Genomic DNA, 20,947 nt, shown 5'->3' with positions numbered 1-20,947 from the left:
GGATAATCCAAAGAGCTTTTACAAGTATATTAAGAGCAAAAGGATTGTAAGGGATAAAATTGGTCCTCTTGAAGATCAGAGTGGTCGGATTTGTGCGGAACCAAAGGAAATGGGGGAGATCTTAAATAGGTTTTTTGCGTCTGCATTTACTAAGGAAGCTGGCATGAAATCTATGGAATTCAGGGAATCAAGTAGTGAGACCATGGAAACTGTACAGATTGAAAAGGAGGAGGTGCTTGCTGCCTTGAGGAAAATTGAAGTGGATAAATCCCCGGGACCTGACAGAGTGTTCCCTCAGACCTTGAAGGAGACTAGTGTTGAAATTGCGAGGGCCCTGGCAGAAATATTTAAAATGTCGCTGTCTACGGGTGAAGTGCCGGAGGATTGGAGAGTGGCTCATGTTGTTCCGTTGCTTAAAAAAGGATTGAAAAGTAATCCGGGAAATTATAGGCCGGTGAGTTTAACGTCAGTAGTAGGTAAGTTATTGGAGGGAGTACTAAGAGACAGAATCTATAAGCATTTGGATAGACTGGGACTTATTAGGGAGAGTCAACATGGCTTTGTGCGTGGTAGGTCATGTTTGACCAATCTATTGGAGTTTTTCGAGGAGGTTACCAGGAAAGTGGATGAAGGGAAGGCAGTGGATATTGTCTACATGGACTTCAGTAAGGCCTTTGACAAGGTCCTGCATGGGAGGTTAGTTAGGAAAATTCAGTCGCTAGGTATACATGGAGAGGTGGTAAATTGGATTAGACATTGGCTCGATGGAAGAAGCCAGAGAGTGGTGGTAGAGAATTGCTTCTCTGAGTGGAGGCCTGTGACTAGTGGTGTGCCACAGAGATCAGTGCTGGGTCCATTGTTATTTGTCATCTATATCAATGATCTGGATGATAATGTGGTAAATTGGATCAGCAAGTTTGCTGATGATACAAAGATTGGAGGTGTAGTAGACAGTGAGGAAGGTTTTCAGAGCCTGCAGAGGGACTTGGACCAGCTGGAAAAATGGGCTGAAAAATGGCAGATGGAGTTTAATACTGACAACTGTGAGGTATTGCACGTTGGAAGGACAAACCAACGTAGAACATACAGGGTTAATGGTAAGGCACTGAGGAGTGCAGTGGAACAGAGGGATCTGGGAATACAGATAAAAAATTCCCTAAAAGTGTCGTCACAGGTAGATAGGATCGTAAAGAGAGCTTTTGGTACATTGGCCTTTATTAATCGAAGTATTGAGTATAAGAGCTGGAATGTTATGATGAGGTTGTATAAGGCATTGATGAGGCCGAATCTGGAGTATTGTGTTCAGTTTTGGTCACCAAATTACAGGAAGGATGTAAATAAGGTTGAAAGAGTGCAGAGAAGGTTTGCAAGGATGTTGCCGGGACTTGAGAAACTCAGTTACAGAGAAAGGTTGAATAGGTTAGGACTTTATTCCCTGGAGCGTAGAAGAATGAGGGGAGATTTGATAGAGGTATATAAAATTATGATGGGTATAGATAAGAGTGAATGCAAGCAGGCTTTTTCCACTGAGGCAAGGGGAGAAAAAAACCAGAGGACATGGGTTAAGGGTGAGGGGGGTAAAGTTTAAAGGGAACATTAGGGGGGGGCTTCTTCACACAGAGAGTGGTGGGAGTATGGAATGAGCTGCCAGACGAGGTGGTAAATGTGGGTTCTTTTTTAACATTTAAGAATAAATTGGACAGATACATGGATGGGAGGTGTATGGAGGGATATGGTCCGTGTGCAGGTCAGTGGGACTAGGCAGAAAATGGTTCGGCACAGCTAAGAAGGGCCAAAGGGCCTGTTTCTGTGCTGTAGTTTCTATGGTTTCTATGGTAAACATTTTACCTTTCATCGTTAAACCAAGCCTGCTTGATTTTTCCTGTCTATAACCCTCATAATTTTGTATACCTCTATCTAAATCTCTCCTCATTCTCCCATGCTCCAATGAAAAAAGTCCTAACCTATTCAACCTTTCCCTGTGACTCAGGTCCTCAAGTCCTGGCAACATCCTTGCATATTTTCTCGGCGCTCTTTCAGTATTATTTACACGTTTCCTGTAGGTAGGTGACCAAAACTGGCCCACCATCATCACTATGTGCTGTAACATATGATATGTATGTTCATGGTCTTTCCATGACCATGATCGTTCTTGGCAAATTTTTCTACACAAGTGGTTTGCCATTGCCTTCCCCTGGGAAGTGTCAATACAAGTCGAGTGACCCCAGCCATTATCAATACACTTCAGAGATTGTCTGCCTGGTGTCAGTGGTCACGTAACCAGGACTTGTGATATGCACTGGCTGCTCATTTGGCCGTGCACCACCTGCTCGGATGGCTTCAAGTGACTCTAATCCGGAGGTGGGGGGGGGGGGCAATCAGGTGCTGCAACTTGTCCAAGGGTGACCTGCAGGCCAGCAGAGAGAAAGAGCACCTTACACCTCTGTTGGTAGAAACTTAACTCCACCCCCCCAACCAAAACCAGAACCAAAATAGCAAGTAAGGCCTTACCAATGTTTTATACAATTTCAACATAACATGCCAACTCCTGTACCCTCAATACATTTATTTACTGTAACTCCATCTAACTCTAATAACTCTTCAAGTTATTTTTTCATTGTTTCATTTGCCATGACTGAAGATTCAGTATTTAGTGATTATGGTGTTTAACGTAGCTCGTATTCAGGAAAATTAAACTCTAGGTTTGATGTAGATAGAACATAGAAATCTACAGCACACTACAGGCCCTTCAGCCCACAATGATGTGCTGACCCTAACCTACTCTAGAAACTTCCTAGAATTATCCTATCGCATAGCTCTCTATTTTACTAAGTTCCATGTGCCTATCTAATAGTCTCTTAAAAGATCCTATTGTATGTGCCTTCACAACCTTTGCTGGCAATGCATTCCATGCACTCATCACTCTCTGTGTGAAAAACTTACTTCTGACATCCCCCTGTACCTACTTCCAAGCACCTTAAAACTATACCCTGGGAAAAAGCCTCTGGTTATCCACACGATCAATGCCTCTCATCATCTTACACACCTCCATCAGGTCAGCTCTCATCCTCCGTCGCTCCCAGGAGAAAAGGCCAAGTTCACTCAACCTATTCTCATAAGGTGTGCTCCCCAATCCAGGAGACATCCTTGTAAATCTCCTCTGCACCCTTTCTATGATTTCCACATCCTCCCTGTAGTGAGGTGACCCAAAATGAACACAGTACTCCAAGAGGGGTTTAACTAAGCTCTTATATAGTTGTAACATTACCTCACTGCTCTTGAACTCAATTTCATGGTTGATGAAGGCCAACACACCACACGCCTTCTTAACAACACTGTTAATCTGCACAGCAGCTCATAGTGTCCTATGGACATGGACCCCAAGATCTCCATGATCCTCCACACTGCTAAAAGTCTTACCATTAATATTACATTCTGTCTTCAGTTTTGACCTACCGAAATGAACCTCTTCCCACTTATCTGTGTTGAACTCCATCTGCCACTTCTCAGCCCAGTTCTGCTTCCTATCAATGTCCCACTGTAACCTCGGACAGCCCTCCACACTATCCACAACCCCCCCAACCTTTGTGTCATCAGCAAATTTACTAACCCGTCCCTCCACTTCCTCATCCAGGTCATTTATAAAAATCACAAAGAGGAGGGGTCCCAGAACAGATCCCTGAAGCACTCCACTGGTCACTGACCTCTATGCAGAATATGACCTGTCTACAACCACCCTTTGTCTTCTGCATTCAAGCCAATTCTGGATCCTCAAAGCAAGGTCTCTTTGGATCCCATATCTCATTACTTTCTGAATGAGCCTTGCACGGGGAACCTTATCAAATGCCTTACAGAAATCCATATACACTACATCCACTGCTCTACCTTCATCAAAGTGTTTTGTCACATTCTCAAAGAATTCAATCAGGCTCGTAAGGCACAACCTGCCCTTGACAAAGCCATGCTGACCATCCCTAATCAGATACTTTCTCTCCAAATGCTCATAAATCCTGCCTCTCAGGATCTTCTGCAACAACTTGCCCACCACTGAAGTAAGATTCACTGGTCTGTTATTCCTAGGTTACCCCTACTCCCTTTCTTGTACAAGGGAACAACATTTGCAAACTTCCAATCCTCTGGCACTTCTCCTGTCTTTATTGATAATGCAAAGATCATCACCAGAGGCTCAGCAATCTCCTTCCTCACTTCCCACAGTAGCCTGGAGTATATCTCGTCCAGTCCCAGCGAATTATCTAACTTAATACCTCTCTAAGACTCCAGCACATCCTCTTTCTTAATGTCTATAGACTCAAGTGTTTCAGTCCGCTGTAAGTCATCCCCACAATTGCTAAGGTCCTTTGCACTGGTGAACTCTGATACATAAATTTGTCCTTAATCTTGAGTCTGTTGTTAATCAATGTGGCAATCAGTTTTTATTAACAATCTCCAATCTCCTGTGTCTTTGCTGAACTATTTTGAGTATTTTATTTAAGATGTCTACTCTTCTTGTTTCCTCGGTGAGGCATCCAGCATAATCAAAGGCCCTGCACACCTGGAACATCCTCCCTTTTCCCCTCTTCCATTGGGCAGAAGATACAAAAGTCTCAAAGCACGCACCAGCAAGATCAAGGACAGCATCTATCCCACTGTTAGACCATAAAACAATAAGAGATAGGAGCAGAATTAGGCCATTTGGCCCATCAAGTCTGCTCCACCATTTCATCATGGCTGATCCATTTTCCCTTTCAACTCCATAGTCCTGCCTTCTCCCCCATAACCCTTCATGCCCTGACCAATCAAGAACCTATCAATACCTGCCTTAACTACGCCCAGTGACCTGGCCTCCACAGCTGCTCGTGGTAACGAATTCCATAAATTCACTATCCTCTGGCTAAAGGAATACATTTTCATCTCTGTGCTAATGGACGTCCCTCTGTTCTGAAGCTGTGCTTCTGGTCCTAGACTCCCCCACCTAAGGAACATCCCTCTCCACATCCACTCTATCAAGGCCTTTCAACATTCAGTAGATGTCAAAGAGATCCCCCCTCATTCTTCTGAATTCCAGTGAGTACAGATCCAGAGCCTTCAAACACTCCTCACATGATAACCCTTTCATTCCTTCTGAATCGTCTTCAACGTCTTAGATAGGGCGCCCAAGAGTGCTTACAATACTCCAAGTGAGGGCTCACCAATCTCATCATCTCACCATCTCAGCATTACATCTTTGCTGTTATATTCTATTCCTCTCAATATATGCACTAACATTGCATTTATCAGACTCTTGAATAGACTTCTTGTATGATAAACTGGAATCTTGACCTCACAATCTACCTTGTTATGATCTGCCACATTATCGTTTACCTGCACTGCACTTCCTCTGTAACTGTTACACTCTATTCTGCTAATGTTTTTCTCTGTTCTACATCAATGCACTGTGTAATGATCTGATCTGTATGGACAGTATGACAAGCTTTTCACTGCATCTCAGTACATGTGACAGTAATAAACAAGCAGAGTAGACAAGGAGAGGCAGTGGATGTCATTTACTTGGATTTTCAGAAGGCATTTGATAAGGTGCCTCACATAAGGCTACTTAACAAGATAAAATCCTATGGTGTTACTGTAAAGATACTGGCATGGACAGAGGAATGTCTGAGCCGGGAGGCAGCGAGTGGGAATTAAAGGGGCCTTTTCTGGTTGGCTGCCAGTGACTAGTGGTATTCCTCAGGGGACAGCATTGGGACTGCAACTTTTCACATTGTTTGTCGGTGATTTGGATAGTGGAATTGATGGTTTTGTGGCAAGGTTTGCAGATGATATGAAGATAGGTGGAGGGGTAGGTAGTGCTAAGGAAGCAATGCGATTGCAGCAGGACTTAGACAAATTGGAAGAATGGGCAAAAAAAGTGGCAGATGGAATACAGTGTTGGGAAATGTATGATAATGCATTTTGGTAAAAGGAACAATAGTGCAGACTACTATCTAAATGGGGAGAAAATTCAAATATCAGAGGTGCAAGGTGACTTGGGAGTTCACGTGCAAGACTCCCAGAAGGTTAATTTACAGGTTGAGTCTGTGGTAAAGAAGGCAAATGTAATATTGGCATTTATTTAAAGAGGAATAGAATATAAAAACAAGGAGATAAAGCTGAGGCTTTATAAGACTCTAGTCAGGCCACATTTAGAGTATTGTCAACAGTTTTGGGTCCCATATCTCAGAAAGGATGTGTCGTCATTGGAGAGAGTCTAGAAGAGGTTCACAAGGATGATCCCAGGAATGAAGGGGTTGACGTATGAGGAGTGTTTGGCAGCTTTGAGCCTGTACTCACTGGAATTTAGAACAATGTGAGGGGATCTCATTGAAACCTCCGGAATGTTGAAATGACTAGATAGGGTGGATGTGGAGAGGATGTTTCCTATGGTCGGGGGTATCCAGAACTAGAGGGCACAGCCTCAGAAATGAGGGGAAACCTTTTAGAAGAGAAGTAAGGAGGAATTTTTTTTAGCCAAAGAGTGGTGAATCTGCCACAGACTACGGTGGATGCCAAGTCTGCGGGTATATTTAAGGCAGAAGTTGATAGTTTCCTGATTGGTCAAGACATCAAAGGATATAGTAAGAAGGCAGGTGTTTAGGTTGACTTGGATCTGGGATCAACCATGATGGAATGGTGGAGCAGACCCAATGGGCTGAATGGCCTAATTCTGCTCCTGTGTCTTATGGAATTATATGACCGTACTTAGTGGTGGGATAGACACAAATATCAAATAACCTATTCCTGTTTCTCTGTTTTGTCAGTTGTGATATAAGGTCTCAGGCCAAAATGTCAACTGTTTACTCCCCTCCATAGATGCTGCCTGACGTGCTGAGATCTCCCCACATTTTGTGTGTGCTGCTCCAGATTTCCTGCATCTGCACAATCTCTTGTGTTTATGATTCTGCCTCTTTTATACAGCATCTTTTATTAATTTACATTCCAAGATTACAGTTCACTTGGGTTCCAACATGCCAGCAAAAATGGCAGGGTGGACATCAATTGGCTGAATGGCCTAATTCTTCTCCTATGTCTTATGAACTTACTGCCACACATTCCTTCACGGATAGTCTTTACTTAAAGACCTCATGCCAAGCACTCAGTACTCAATCATAGGGTTTCCTTTTCTAGTACTGTTTGTGATTTTGCCTTTGGAGTTTGTTTGTGTTGTCTTGTTTAGTCTGAGTCTGAGTTAACTCTAGACCATACTCTGCACTTGGGTTTCTTGGACATTGCTCTCTTTTTACAATAAAAGGCTGAAGAAGAGGATTCTGATATGAGGGAAGAGTGGACCATGGGGGAAATTGTAGAGAAGGTCCCAGCAACTTAAAAAAGACCTCTTTTTCCACCTCTTTCCCATTTCTGATGAAGTGTCTCTGACCTGCCACATTAACTGCTTCTCTCTCCACAGATGCTGACTGTTTCAAATGTCCTCAGGTTTTATCTCAGATTTCCAACATCTGCAGGTTTCATGATTGCCGTTGAACACAGAACACCACACGCTGAGGTGCATCTTCAAACAACATCACCTCCTCCTGCAAGCCTTTTACAGGAAACCCAGACCACTCAGAGTCAGAATCGGGTTTACCATCATTGACTTAGATGATGTGAAATGCAGCAGTACAGTGCAAAGATAAAATTACAATAAATTAATGTGTTAATTAATACATTAATTACAATAAACAAACATTGTAAAAAAAAAAGAAAAACGTATTGAGGTAAAGTTCATGGGTTTATGGCCCGTTCAGGAATCTGATGGCGGAGGGGAATAAGCTGTTCCTAAGTCGGTAAGGCTCCTCTACCTCATCCTCCAATGGTAGTAAGAAAAGGGCACCTCCTGGATGGTGAGAGCCTTTACAGACGAATGCTGCCTCCTCGAGGCACCACCTCTTGTAGCTGTCCTCATTGGTGGGGGGGTTTGTGCCCGTGATGAAGCTGGCTGACTCAACAGTCTCTTGTGATCCTGGGCACTGGAGCCTCCACGCCAGGCCGTGATGCAACCAGTCAGCATGCTCTTCACCATTTGTCCACAGAAATTTTCCAGAGTCTTTGGCGACGCACCAAATCTCCTCAAACTCCTACAGCTGCTGTTGTGCCCTCTTTGTGATTGCATCAGGGTACTGGGCCCAGGACATATCCTTGAAGAAATTGTCGCCCAGGATCTTGACGGTGCTCCCTTTCCAGGAGAAGGAGATGGTACCACTGCTGTCCCCTCAGCCATGGGCCTCCACCATGGCTCCGTGCGGAAGTCCCTCCGCTCTGCGGTTAGACAGGCCTGTGTTCAGGTGTCCAAGAAACCCAGAAGAAGAGAGGTAAGGAGAATGCCCTACCCTGCTGCCATAAGTCAAACCTGTTCTATTTTCCCTTTGTGCTTCCATTTCAAAGCAGAGCCTGCTGCCATTTGATCCGTCTTCCCCTCAACACAGCCACTGAAGTCAGGCTTAACATCTTGAGGCAGCAACTTGAATGTGGCATATAAATATTAATAAAAACAACTTTGAACATTATACTCAGGGGTAGCTGGCAATACATGATTGCAAAAAAAAAACTTACAATTAATATTCACCCATCTCTAGTTACTGGCACACTGCCCACACTTCTTAAAGCTGTAAATATTTATTCATACAGTCAAGAGCAGTCTGCTCGATCACAGACTCCCTGGCAAGCAGACACAAACCAGAATCAATTAACATGGCTCATGTCATCCAGCGTAACAGTTATACTGGCACCTTTAAGGATAATTTAGATATCCTGTGATGCGCCAAGTTTTTGACTGAAGATACCATGTATCTGGTGCAACCAATTTGCACCTAGCTCTGTAAATTAGAAAGTGCTTAGGTGTAATTATAGAGGGCACACTGAGGCCCTCTGCACAAAGGGACCCAGGTGTCGCGGTGTCAGACAGGGCCATGAATCAAGCAGGCTCCATCAATATTACATTGGTCTTTGTGCAGCCGGCTTAATAAAATATGAATGGGGAACTGGAACTGTGTGTGATAGTTTTCAAAGGTAGGGCTTAATTCCATCTTTTCCCTTCCCTCTTCTTCAATTCCCCACTATGGCTTCTTATCTCTTCTCCTCACTTCCCTATCACCTCCCCCTGGTACCCCTTCTCCCTTGGTCTACTCTCCTCTCCTATCGGATTAATTCTGCTCCAGACCTTTGCTTTTTCCACCTACCACCTCCCATCTTCTTACTTCATCCCCAACTCTCCACCCCGCCCTCCCCCCTGGCACCTGGCTTCACCCATCACCTTCTAGCTTGTCCTCCCACCTTCTCATTTTTGCTTCTTCTCCCTTCCTTCCAGTCCCGATGAAGGGTCTCGGCCCAAAACATCAACTGCTTATTCATTTCCATAGATGCTGCCTGACCTGCTGTGGAGGAAAATATTGTGAGCGAAAGATTTTGATAGACAAAGGGTTAATATTGGCTCTCTGAGCACGGAAACCATTTTGCAGCTTAGTCTGTTATAAATATGGCCTTGGATTTTAGCAGTTACCTATCTTGTGAGAATTAGACTCAAGGATATGAGGCAAACTGTTGGTTAATACAAAGTTGTACACAGGACTGAATTTTTAATTTTTGGCTGTTGCTATGGGTTCAGCTTATCACAAGACAACTGGATGTGAACCTGGCTTATCTTTCTAATTCGCAAGGTTAATCGAACAGGTTTTGCTTCTGCAATTGATTTGTACACACATAAAAGGAGCTGTGCCCTCTGTATTATTGGTAGTTTGAACCCATTGTTGAGGTTCCGCTCCCCACGATATCCATGTCTAATATTCTTGCAATCCACTTTAATCAAATTTCCTTAGCAAATTAATTTCCCTAACGCCTGCTGAATTCGTCCAGCATTTTGTGTTTGCTGCTCTAGATTTCCAGCATCGACAGAATCTTTTGTGCTTAGTTCCATTGTCATTCATTCTCCCCCCCCCCCCCAGCATACCACCCGTGATACACTGAAACACTGCCTTCCCTTCATTAACTGTGGCTTGGTACTGAAGACTCTCATCTCTCTGGCTAGACAGGCTGCCAAGCAACCCAGGCTGAACTTGGCAGTAAAAATCAAGATGTTGAAAGAATCAGCAGGTCAGGCAGCATCTATGAAGGGAGATGGACAGTGGATGTTTCGGGTCAAGACCCCTGCATCTCCCTTCACAGATGTTGCTTGGACCGCTGAGCCCATAACAAAAGACATAGGACTATTTGATCCATTGAGTCTGCTCTGTCCTTCAATTGTGGCTGATTTGTCCTCCATCTCAACCCCATTCTCCCAGCTTCTCCACGTGACCTCTGACACACTGACTAATCAAGAACCTATCAAACTTCATTTTAAATGTATTCAGTGTCTTGGCCTCCATGGTCGTCTGTGGCAATGAATTCCACAGATTCATCACCCACTGGCTAAAGAAATCTCTCCTCATCTAAAGGGCCATCCTTCTATCCTGAGACTGCACCCCTGTTTTTAGACCCCCCACTTAAGGACACAACTTCTCCAGCACTTGGGAGGCCCTCCACCAAATTGCTTTGTGCTCCATATCCCATCATCTGCAGTCCCTTGTTTCTCCCGATGGCGACAGAGCCATACGGAGAAGACATTGTGTGGAATATACACAGCAAGTATAGCCGCTGCTTCGTAGGTTCGATCCTGACCTCCGGTGTTGACTACTTGGAGTTTGCACATTTCCCCAATGGTTTCTCCTGCAGGCTCCCCCCATAAACCAACAATGTGTGGGTCGGTAGATTGAATAGGCACTGAAAATTACCCCTGTCAGGTGGGTGAATGACTGAACTGGGGATGAGGGGAGGAGTAGTTGTTGAGAATAGAGTGACAGTCACAGAAACTGTCTATCTAGTCCATGCTGATTTGTTACTCTGTCTGGTCCATGAACCTGTACCTGAACCATAGCTCTTTAACCTCTCCCACCCATACATTTTTTCCAAACTTCTCTTGAATGTTAAACTCGAACCCATGCTCATCACTTCCACTCGCAGCTCGTTCCACACTGTCACCACTCTCTGTGTGAAGAAGCTCCCTCTCATGTTCCCCTTTCTTCTTTCAACCTTAACCCATGACCTCTACTTCTAGTCTCACCCAACCCCAGTGGAAAAAAGCCTGCTTACACGTATCCTATCTATAGCCCTCATAACCTTGTAAACCTCTTTCAAATCTCCTCTTATTCTCCTGTGCTCCATGGAATAAAGTCCTAATCTATTCAACCTTTCCTTATAACTCAGTTCTTCAAGTCCCAGATACATCTTTGAAAATTTTCTCTGTACGGTTTTAATCTATCGATAGGTGACCAGAACTGCACACAATACTCCAAATCTGCCTCACCAATGTCTTAAACAACTTCAACAAAACATCCCAACCCCTGTAAACAACAGGAATTCTGCAGATGCTGGACGAAGGGTCTCGGCCTGAAATGTCGACTGTACCTCTTCCTAGAGATGCTGCCTGGCCTGCTGTGTTCACCAGCAACTTTGATCTATCCCAACTCCTGTACTCATTTCTTTGATTTATGAAGGCCAATATGGCAAAGGTTTTCTTTACAACCCTATCTACCTGTGACGCCACTTCCATTTTATGGATCTGTATTCCCAGATCCTTTTGTTCTACCCCACTCCTCAGTGCCCTACTGCTCACAATGTAAGACCTACCCTTGTTGGTTCTACCAAAGTGCAGTAACTCACACGTGTCTGCATCTGCATTAAATTCCACCTGCCATTTTTCAGCTCATTTTTCAAGTTGGTCCAGATCCCACTGCAAGCTCTGATAGCATTGCTCACTGTCCACTACACCCCCAATCTTCGAATCATCTGCAAATTTGCTGACCCAGTTTACTACATTATCATCCAGCATATTAATACAGATGACCAACAGCAAAGGACCCATCACTGATTCCTGCGACAATCCACTAATCAGAAATCCAAATTCAGATTCACTTATTACATGTAGATTGAAACATACAGTAAAAGAAACCCTTAAAGCTCTCTGTTTCTTTCTCAATTGAAAACAAACCAGTTAACCTCCACTGCCACCCTCCTCCGTTTGGCAGAAGTGGTGCTCACCCATAATAATTTCTCCTTCGGCTCTTCCCACTTTCTCCAGACCCAATGGGTTGTCAAAGGCACCCACATAGGCCTCGACTATGCCTGCATCTTGGTCAGCTGTGTAGAGCAGTCCATGTTCCAAGCCTTCCCCAGTAATGCTCCCCAGTTCTTCCTCCGCTACCTTGACGACTGGATTGGTGCTACATCATGCACCCATGCTGAGCTCTTTAATTTCATCAACTTTGCCTCTAATTTCCATCCTGCTCTTAGATATACTTGGTCCACACCTCCCTTCGCTTTCTCAATCTCTCTGTCTTCATCTCTGGAGACATCCTTTATAAACCTGCAATTCCCACAGCTATCCTAAACATACCTCTTCCTACCCTGTCTCCTGTAAAGATGCTATTCCCTTTTCTCAGTTCCTTCATCTCCACCACTTTTGTTCCCAACAGGAGGCTTTCCTTTCCAGGACATCAGAGATGTCCTCCTCCTTCAAAGAATGAGATTTCCCTTCTCCACCATTAATGCTACCCCCCCCCCACATCTCCTCCACTTCCTGGACATCTACTCTCACCCCATCTTCCCGACACCTTGACAGTGATAGAATGCCTCTTGTCCTTACCTGCCACTCCATGAGCCTCCATATCCAACACATCTTCCTCCATAACTTCCACCATCTCCAAAGGGATACTACCACTAAATACATCTTTAAATCCCCCTCCCTACTCTCGGCTTTCTGTAGGGTTCGCTTCTTTTGTGATTCCCTTCTCCATTCGTCCCTCCTCATCAATCTCCCTCCCGGTACTTAACCCTACAAGCACCTGAAGTGCTACACCTGCCCATTCATCTCCTCCCTCACCTCAATTCAGGGTCCCAAATAGTCCTTCCAGATGAGGCAATGCTTCACCTGCGAATCTCCTGGAGTTTTCTTTTGTAACTGATGGTCCAGATGCAACCTCCTCTATGTTGGTGAGATCTGTCGTAATTTGGGGGACCATTTTGCCTAGCACCTCTGCTCCATCTGCCAAAAGTGGAACTTCCCGGTGGCCAAACATTTTAATTCTGATTCCCATTCCCATTCCAACATGTCTTGATGAGGCCACCCTCAGGGAGGAGAGGCAAAATCTCATATTCAGTCTGGGTAGCCTTCAACCTGATGACATGAATATCGATTTCTCCTCCCAGTTAAAAAAAAATTCCCTCCTCTCACCTATTCATTCTAATCCCCACTCTGGCCTCTTACCCCTTCTCACCTGCCCCGGTGTCCCTCCTCCTTCCCTTTCTCCTGTGATCTACTGTCCTCTCCTATCAGATTCCTTCCTCTCCAGCTTCACCTGTCACCTTCCAGCCAGCCTCCTTCTCCTCCCCCACCATTTTATTCTGGCATCTTCCCCCTTCCTTTCCAGTCCTGAAGAAGGGTCTCGGCCTGCTTGTTTATTTCCATAGATGCTGCCTGACCTGCTGAGTTCTTCCAGCATCTGCAGAATTCCTTGTGAGTAAGATGTGTCGTTTGCTTCAATGACCAGCAGAGTCTGAATAAGCGTTGGGAGCAGCCTGCTTCCGGCTCCAACATAGAACATAGAATAGTACAGCACAGTACAGGCCCTTCGCCCCACAATGTTGTGCTGACCCTCAAACCCTGCCTCCCATATAACCCCCCACCTTAAATTCCTCCATATACCTGTCTAGTAGTCTCTTAAACTTCACTAGTGTATCTGCCTCCACCACTGACTCAGGCAGTGTATTCCACGCACCAACCACTCTCTGAGTGAAAAACCTTCCTCTAATATCCCCCTTGAACTTCCCACCCCTTACCTTAAAGCCATGTCCTCTTGTATTGAGCAGTGGTGCCCTGGGGAAGAGGCGCTGGCTATCCACTCTATCTATTCCTCTTATTATCTTGTACACCTCTATCATATCTCCTCTCATCCTCCTTCTCTCCAAAGAGTAAAGCCCTAGCTCCCTTAATCTCTGATCATAATCCATATTCTCTAAACCAGGCAGCATCCTGGTAAATCTCCTCTGTACCCTTTCCAATGCTTCCACATCCTTCCTATAGTGAGGCGACCAGAACTGGACACAGTACTCCAAGTGTGGCCTAACCAGAGTTTTATAGAGCTGCATCATTACATCGCGACTCTTAAACTCTGTTCCTCGACTTATGAAAACTAACACCCCATAAGCTTTCTTAACTACCCTATCCACCTGTGAGGCAACTTTCAGGGATCTGTGCACGCCCACAGCTCACTGACCATAACTGATACATCTTCGGAACGTGGGGGGGAGTCCAGAGCACAAGGCGGAGACCCCCACAGTGACGGGGAGAACGTACGAACTCCTCACAGACAGCTGCGAGAACTGAAACCCGGTTGCTGATCGCCGGTGCGGTAAAGTGTTACACTAGCTGCCAAGCTACAGTGCCGCTGATTTGACTGCGTTCTCAGGTCATGGTGATAGCTTGGACTAATCATGTGAGATCTATCCAATTTGCTGACTGCTTTTAAACTCACTTGTCTTATGCACAATAACGTACGCGCGTGTGTGTGTGTGTGTGTGTATAATATATTTCAGGTGATTGGACAGGTCCTGTCAGTACCAAAGTCCACTCCACAAATCTTCCCCCTTCATCTCCAATCCTAATGAAGTGTCTCGGCCTGAATGCCGATTCCTTATTCCTCTCCATAGATGCTGCCTGAGTTCCTCCAGCATCTTGTATGTGTTACTCTGGATTTCCCGCAACTGCACAATCTCTTGCATCCACCTATCACACAGCACTGCTCCCAGGGATGCTGCGAGCATTGTTCTCACAACAGAGGTCAAAGGGGTTTGTTGTCAAATGCACAACTCCATGCGCAATAAAAACCTTGCATCACAGGCACGGCACACAACAACTTCCCTTTGGCCACTTGGTTCTCGAACCAACCGGCTACAGAACCTGGGGAAGTATTTTATTCAGATCGTTTTCCTCTCTCGCTCGATGCAAAATTTATTGCCTCAGCCCTGTTATTGATGATCTGCTGCTTAATTACCCGGAGTTCTGGTTGGCTGACTCTGAATATATTAAACTGACCCAAAGTTAACGAGCGGATTGTTTAAAAAAAAGGGGCGCTCTTCAGCTTCAACAAGACGTCAGCAAAATTGGAAAACAAATGACGTGCAGCATCGCAAACAAAGTAGTCATCAAGATAAACCCAGCGAACTTTGCAGTTAATGTTTCTTCATATTTAATATGTATATCCTTAGAAAGCAAATTAAGGTCGAAGCAGAACAGTCTTGCTTGCTTCTTTCCTGACTTGGTATTTTGTTAGGAATTGACATTTTAACGTTTGCTGAGTAAACTAAATGTTAAAGTAATTCAAAATCCCCAACTTCAGCATCAGATGCTGTGGAGTTTAAGGATCCCACTCATTACCAGCACAGAATGGAGACATCTTGTCCATTGCTGCATTTCTCGTTGATGGTTTCCAGTTTTGAATAAGAGACTGAAGTTCCTAATTCACAAGAGATTCTGCAAGTGTCAGAGTCCTTGGAAGGACTCAGCAGTTCAGGCAGCATCCATGGATGGGAATAAATAGTCAGTGTTTTAGGCCGAGACCCTTAATTCATCTGCTTGGTGGACCAAATCGTAAACAAAAGAGATTCTGCAGATACTGGAAATCCAAAGGAATGCACACAAAATGCTGGAGGAACAGCAGGTCAGGCAGCATCTATGGAGAGGAATGATTAATTCTGAAATCCCCCAGCATTTTGTATGTGTTGCTTGAAGGAAGTTATATCTATGGTGTGACATAGACAGTCCCAGAACTGAGGCAGGTCTTTGCGATCAGTATCTGAGTCCACACCCAATCTGCTGGAGGAGCTCAGCAGATCGAGAAACACCTGTGGGAGGAAAGGGAGAGTCTATGTTTCAGTTCGAATACAACTTGATCTGCTGAGATCCTCCAGCAGATGGTTTGTTACTCCTGATTCCAGCATCTGCCGCCTTGTGTCTCCAAGTATCAGAGTCATCGAATTTATCTAGCTACACACTCTGCACCTTTGTCAGTGGATTCTGGTTAACTGGCCCATCGGTTATTCGGGGCAGACACTAATTTGGGACAACTCTAAAAAAAAATCGTGAAAATAGCCGGGATGTCTCTAAGGGCCAGAAGATCCTATCTGTAACACTAAATAAATAAACAAATAAATTTGTCAGCCCATAAGCAAAGGTTCAAAGGTTCATCTTATTGTCGAAGTATGCATGTACAACTTCTCCAGATAGATAGCTTTTGTAAAACTTACTTCAGTTTGAATGCTATTTGCTTACTTTTATTGCTTTTCTCTGCACATTGGGTGCTTGACAAACCTTTTTTAACGGGTTCTTTAGTTTAGCAGTTGCCTGTGAGGAGATAAATCTTAAGGTTGTATATGCTGTAATTATTTAAATCAAATTGTACTTTGAATCATGAAGAAGGCACTAGCATTAGACTTCTGAACAGACAGTGAACCCACGAACACAACCTCACTCTCTACTTGCATGTCTTATTTTATATATATAAAATATATGTATATATGTGTATGTGTGTGTGTGTATATATATATATGTAGTATTGTGCAGAAGTCTTAGCCAATGTATGTATTGCAATATATGTATATATGTGTGTATGTATATATATATGTATGTATGTATGTGTGTGTGTGTGTGTGTGTGTGTGTGTGTGTGTGTGTGTATATATATATATGCAGTATTGTGCAGAAGTCTTAGCCAATGTATGTATTGCACTGTACTGCTGCTGCAAGACAACAAATTTCACCTCCTGTTCAACCACACAGCAGTGCAGAAACAGAACTCCTTCCCTCAAGGATCCCCACCCATTAACTTAGTGAGAAGGAAGAAGACAAAATAATCTCCTCAGAACGAATTTGGCTTCAGAGATGGGTCAAAAGCTCCAAACAGGAGGATATTGACAGCAGCGTACTTATGAGGGGTTAACCAGCTGCTCACTGTGGGTCAGGAGGAGAAAGAGTAACTTGGAACGCTCCTTACCTGAACTGACCCTTACTCTAGTTTGGTTAGGCCGCACACGTTTCCACAGCACAACCCTGCCCCTCCTTAAAGGCACAAATAAAGTGCTCACAATTCACCCGCTTGATCGAACTCACATGTCACACGTGGTTTTCTGTAACAGTATGCCAGAGACCCGACCGACAGCTGATGTCGAAAATGCTCGGCCTGTCTAATCATTCCTTTGGCTTTCCGGCAATTAGCCCTGCACACAAGTAATTATTTAAATCAAATTGCTGCTCACCTCTTATAGAGCCAGCCTTGTCCTTATGAAACTATTGCAAAGGAAACTCCCACTGAAAGTGCTGTATAGTTGGTACGTCATAGTAACTGATTGTTCTTCTATGGCTATGTTTTGGCAAGAATGCATGAATAACTTCATGGAATTTGTTATTTCAGAAAGAATCCAACTTGTGAAATGTAAATTACCAGAAGAGGAAATGGTCAATATTTCTAACATTACTGAAGTCATTTCCCAATGATATTCCCACACAAAGTTTAGAAAAGGAAGGTACACAATCTGGATTTATTTGAAGCAACAGAATAGTTATTGATGCCAGCTAGTGAGACGCTATTACAGCTCAGGGCGTTAAGCTGTTTGGAGTTCAGTTGCAGTTCCGCCTGAAAGGAGTTTGGATATTCACCCCATGAACTGCGTGAGCTTCGTCCGGGTGCTCCAGTTTCTCCCACAGCGCAAAGACGTACCGGTTAGTAGGTTAATTGGTCAGTGTAAATTGTCCTGTGATTAGGCCAGGGTTAAATTGGTGGGTTGCTGGGCTGTGCAACTTGAAGGGCAGGCAGGGCCTGTTCCGCACTGTATCTCGAAATAACCAGATATATCTTTTCTCAACAAATAAATCATTAAGATGATGAGTATTCTCTCAGGAATTAAAGCATGTTTTCAGATCTGAATCAAATTAGAGAATGCAGGGTGTGGAGAGGAGCTGTCAGGGAGTGTTGGAGATTCAAAAATTCAGAACTAGTGTTCTGAGAGAGAAGTTGAGAACCACCTCTATACACACACCATATCATGGCTTAGGGTGGCACCTGCTCTGCCTGTGACCACAGGAAAAGTTGTAGTCACAGCTCAGTACATCATGGAAATCAGCCTTCCCTCCGTGGCATCTGTCTACGATTCTCATTGCCTCAGGAAAACAGCCAGCATAATCAAAGACACCACATCGACCACATTTTGATCTTGTACCTTACAGTCTGCCTTCACTACACTTTCTCTGTAACTTCTCATTCTGTAATGTTACTGTTTTAGCTCGCACTGCCCCGATGCACTCTGTAATGATTTGATCTGTGTGCTAGACAAGCTTTTCACCGGATCTCAGTACCTAACAACGTGGCCGTCGAGCGCGTGTTCATGCTCTTCTACTCCTGTAGTCCATCCTCTTCGAGGGGTCGTGTGTTCAGAGATGCTCTTCTGCACACCACCGTTGTAACGTGTGGTTATTTGAGTTACTATCACCTTCCTGTCAGTTTGAACCAGTCTGGCCATTCTCCTCTGACCTCTCTCATCAACAAGGCTTTTTTGCCCACAGAACTGCCACTCCCTGGCTGTTTCTTTGTTTCTCGCACCGTTCTCTGTAAACTCTAGAGACAGTTGTGCGTGAAAACCCTAGGAAATCAGCAGTTCCTGAGATACTCAAACCACTCTATCAGGCAACAACAATCATTCCAAGGTCAAAGTCACTATGATAACATTTCTTCCCCAATTTGATGTTTGGTCTGAATAACAACTTAACCTCTTGACCATGTCTGCATGCTTTTAAGCACTGAGTTGCTGCCACAAGATTGGCTGATTAGATATTTGCATTAACGAGCTGGTGTACAGGTGTGCCTAATCAAGTGGTCACTGGATGTACGTGACAATAATAAACCAATCCCGCGATGGCTTAACCTGTTCCATCACCCGCCGCATTTGAGCAATCAATGGGTGTATCACCAATGGTGCAGCTGATGGCAACTTCCTCTTGTTGCTTCTCGGTGTCTGGTCATTGCGTCTCATTGTGGTGTGTGGTCTCTGTCGGTGGTGGTCGACCATGGGTACAGTGCCTCTGGTAGCTGGAGTGGCCTCTCCAGGGCGCAGGCCAGGTCAGACTTGATACGGAGGTCCATCTGTTGCCCATGCAGTGGGACCCCCCTCTACATGCCGATGACAGGTCCAAAGGAACGAGGAAAGTCGGGACAGTTTGGTGCCAGCAGCATAGCAGGAGTTGCCATGCTGGTGCTGCGTACAGCAGTCAGCCGCCCACGGGATTCCGACTCTGGATTTTTCCTCGGGGTTTACTCCCAAGGCCATTCCCATTAGCGGGTATAGCCGCAAGGCAGCGGAGGTTTGAAGTTGGAGTTTTCTCTCTCCTACATGAGCTACTATCCGTGGTTAACGAGCCCCACCTGCCCGTCTCACTCGCAGCTGAATAAACTATTTCAAGTTCAAGTTTAAATGCTATTCAACCTTGTATATGTATATAGCTAAATGAAACAGTGTTCCTCTGGGGCCAAGATGAAAACACAGTGCATGCAGTCACACACTACTGTATAGTTACAATAGCACATCCAGTCACAAAAATATCAGCATGTCCCCGAGTGACGTGGCCTGGAGATTGACGGTGCATGGGATGTTGTCCTGCAGCCACGTTTCTGCAACAACAAGTACGCAGCACTTCCTCATCTCACACTAGTTCAGCAGATGAAGGCAATCCAGCTTGTCTTCCACAGAGTGAATACTGGCAGGGGCTAGTCCCCGCCCAGCACAGATTTCAGCGCGTGTCACATCTCTGTTTGCTCCTCCCCAGGGGGGCTGTGGGACGCTGTGGGACGAGGGTCCGGTCCGCGCAACAGCTGCGGCTATGCAGCTCCCCCGCCATCAGTCTCACCCATGAACCAATGAAGTGGACGTGCAGTATTTTAGCAAACCAGATGGCCAATACTGAAGCCCCCAGTTACTGCGAAGGAAGGGATTCCCCCCACCCCACCCACCACCTTGCTGATGGTAAAGCCCAGGTCCGATCAACAGTCACAAGACTAGACAAATAATGAAATGTAATATTAACATTCAGTTCGAGAGCACCAGAACATAAAAGCAAGGATGTTATGCTGAGGCTTTTATATGGCATTGGCCAGGCCACACTTGGAGTATTGCGAGCAATTTTGGGCCCCTTATCTAAGAAGGGCCTGCTTGCCTCTGAGACAATTCAGATGAGATCCACAAGAATTATTCCAGGAATTAGAGGCTTGGCGTTTGATATCTCTGGTCCAGTTCTGGATGGAGTTCAGAAGAATGAGTGGGTGTGGATCTCACTGAAGTCTCCTGGACACCGAATGGCCTGGACAAAGTGGACATAGAGAGGATATTTCTGGGACAAGTAAATTTGTGGGATTCATTGCCACAGAGGGCAAGTCATTGAGTGTACTTAAGGCAGACATGGACTGGTTGGTAAGCAAAGGGGGTGTTAAGGGTTACAAGCAGAAAAAGGGAGAATGAGGTTGAAAAAAAATCAGCCCTGGTTGAATGGCAGAGCGGAATTGATGGGCTGAATGACCTAATTCTGCTGCCATATCTTATGTTGTAATGGTAAATTTGGAATCAAATTTAGAACTGGACTACCTATTTGCTTCCAATAATATGGTGACATCACAAACTGCAAAGACAAGAAATCAGATCTGCTGCTAAAGTGAGACCCTTATTGATCAAACCCTCACTATAAGCAAATCATGGATACGCAATGCTGGTGCTGGAATATGTGGCGACACTCGTGGGCTGCCCCAGACACATCCTCAGGTGTGTTCTTGTTACAGGCAGTAAAGACG

General features: G+C 44.8%; 1 protein-coding gene across 7 annotated transcripts in view; it reads right to left on the bottom strand.

Moving 5' to 3' along the window:
* Positions 1-20,947, bottom strand: part of LOC134359764 (serine/threonine-protein kinase Nek6-like) — a 176,494-nt gene that overhangs the window by 130,103 nt on the left and 25,444 nt on the right. The window contains exon 1 of one of the 7 annotated variants that reach the window (XM_063073372.1): positions 17,373-17,388. The exons of 3 other annotated variants lie outside the window; for them this stretch is intronic. The gene's annotated coding sequence lies outside the window, so the exon portion shown is untranslated. 3 more of the 7 variants (XM_063073368.1, XM_063073370.1, XM_063073373.1) reach the window with 3 other exon arrangements.

Source organism: Mobula hypostoma, chromosome 21 (genome assembly GCF_963921235.1).
Source record: "Mobula hypostoma chromosome 21, sMobHyp1.1, whole genome shotgun sequence".
Lineage (NCBI taxonomy): Eukaryota > Metazoa > Chordata > Chondrichthyes > Myliobatiformes > Myliobatidae > Mobula > Mobula hypostoma.
This window is presented reverse-complemented; position numbering and strand designations above follow the sequence as displayed.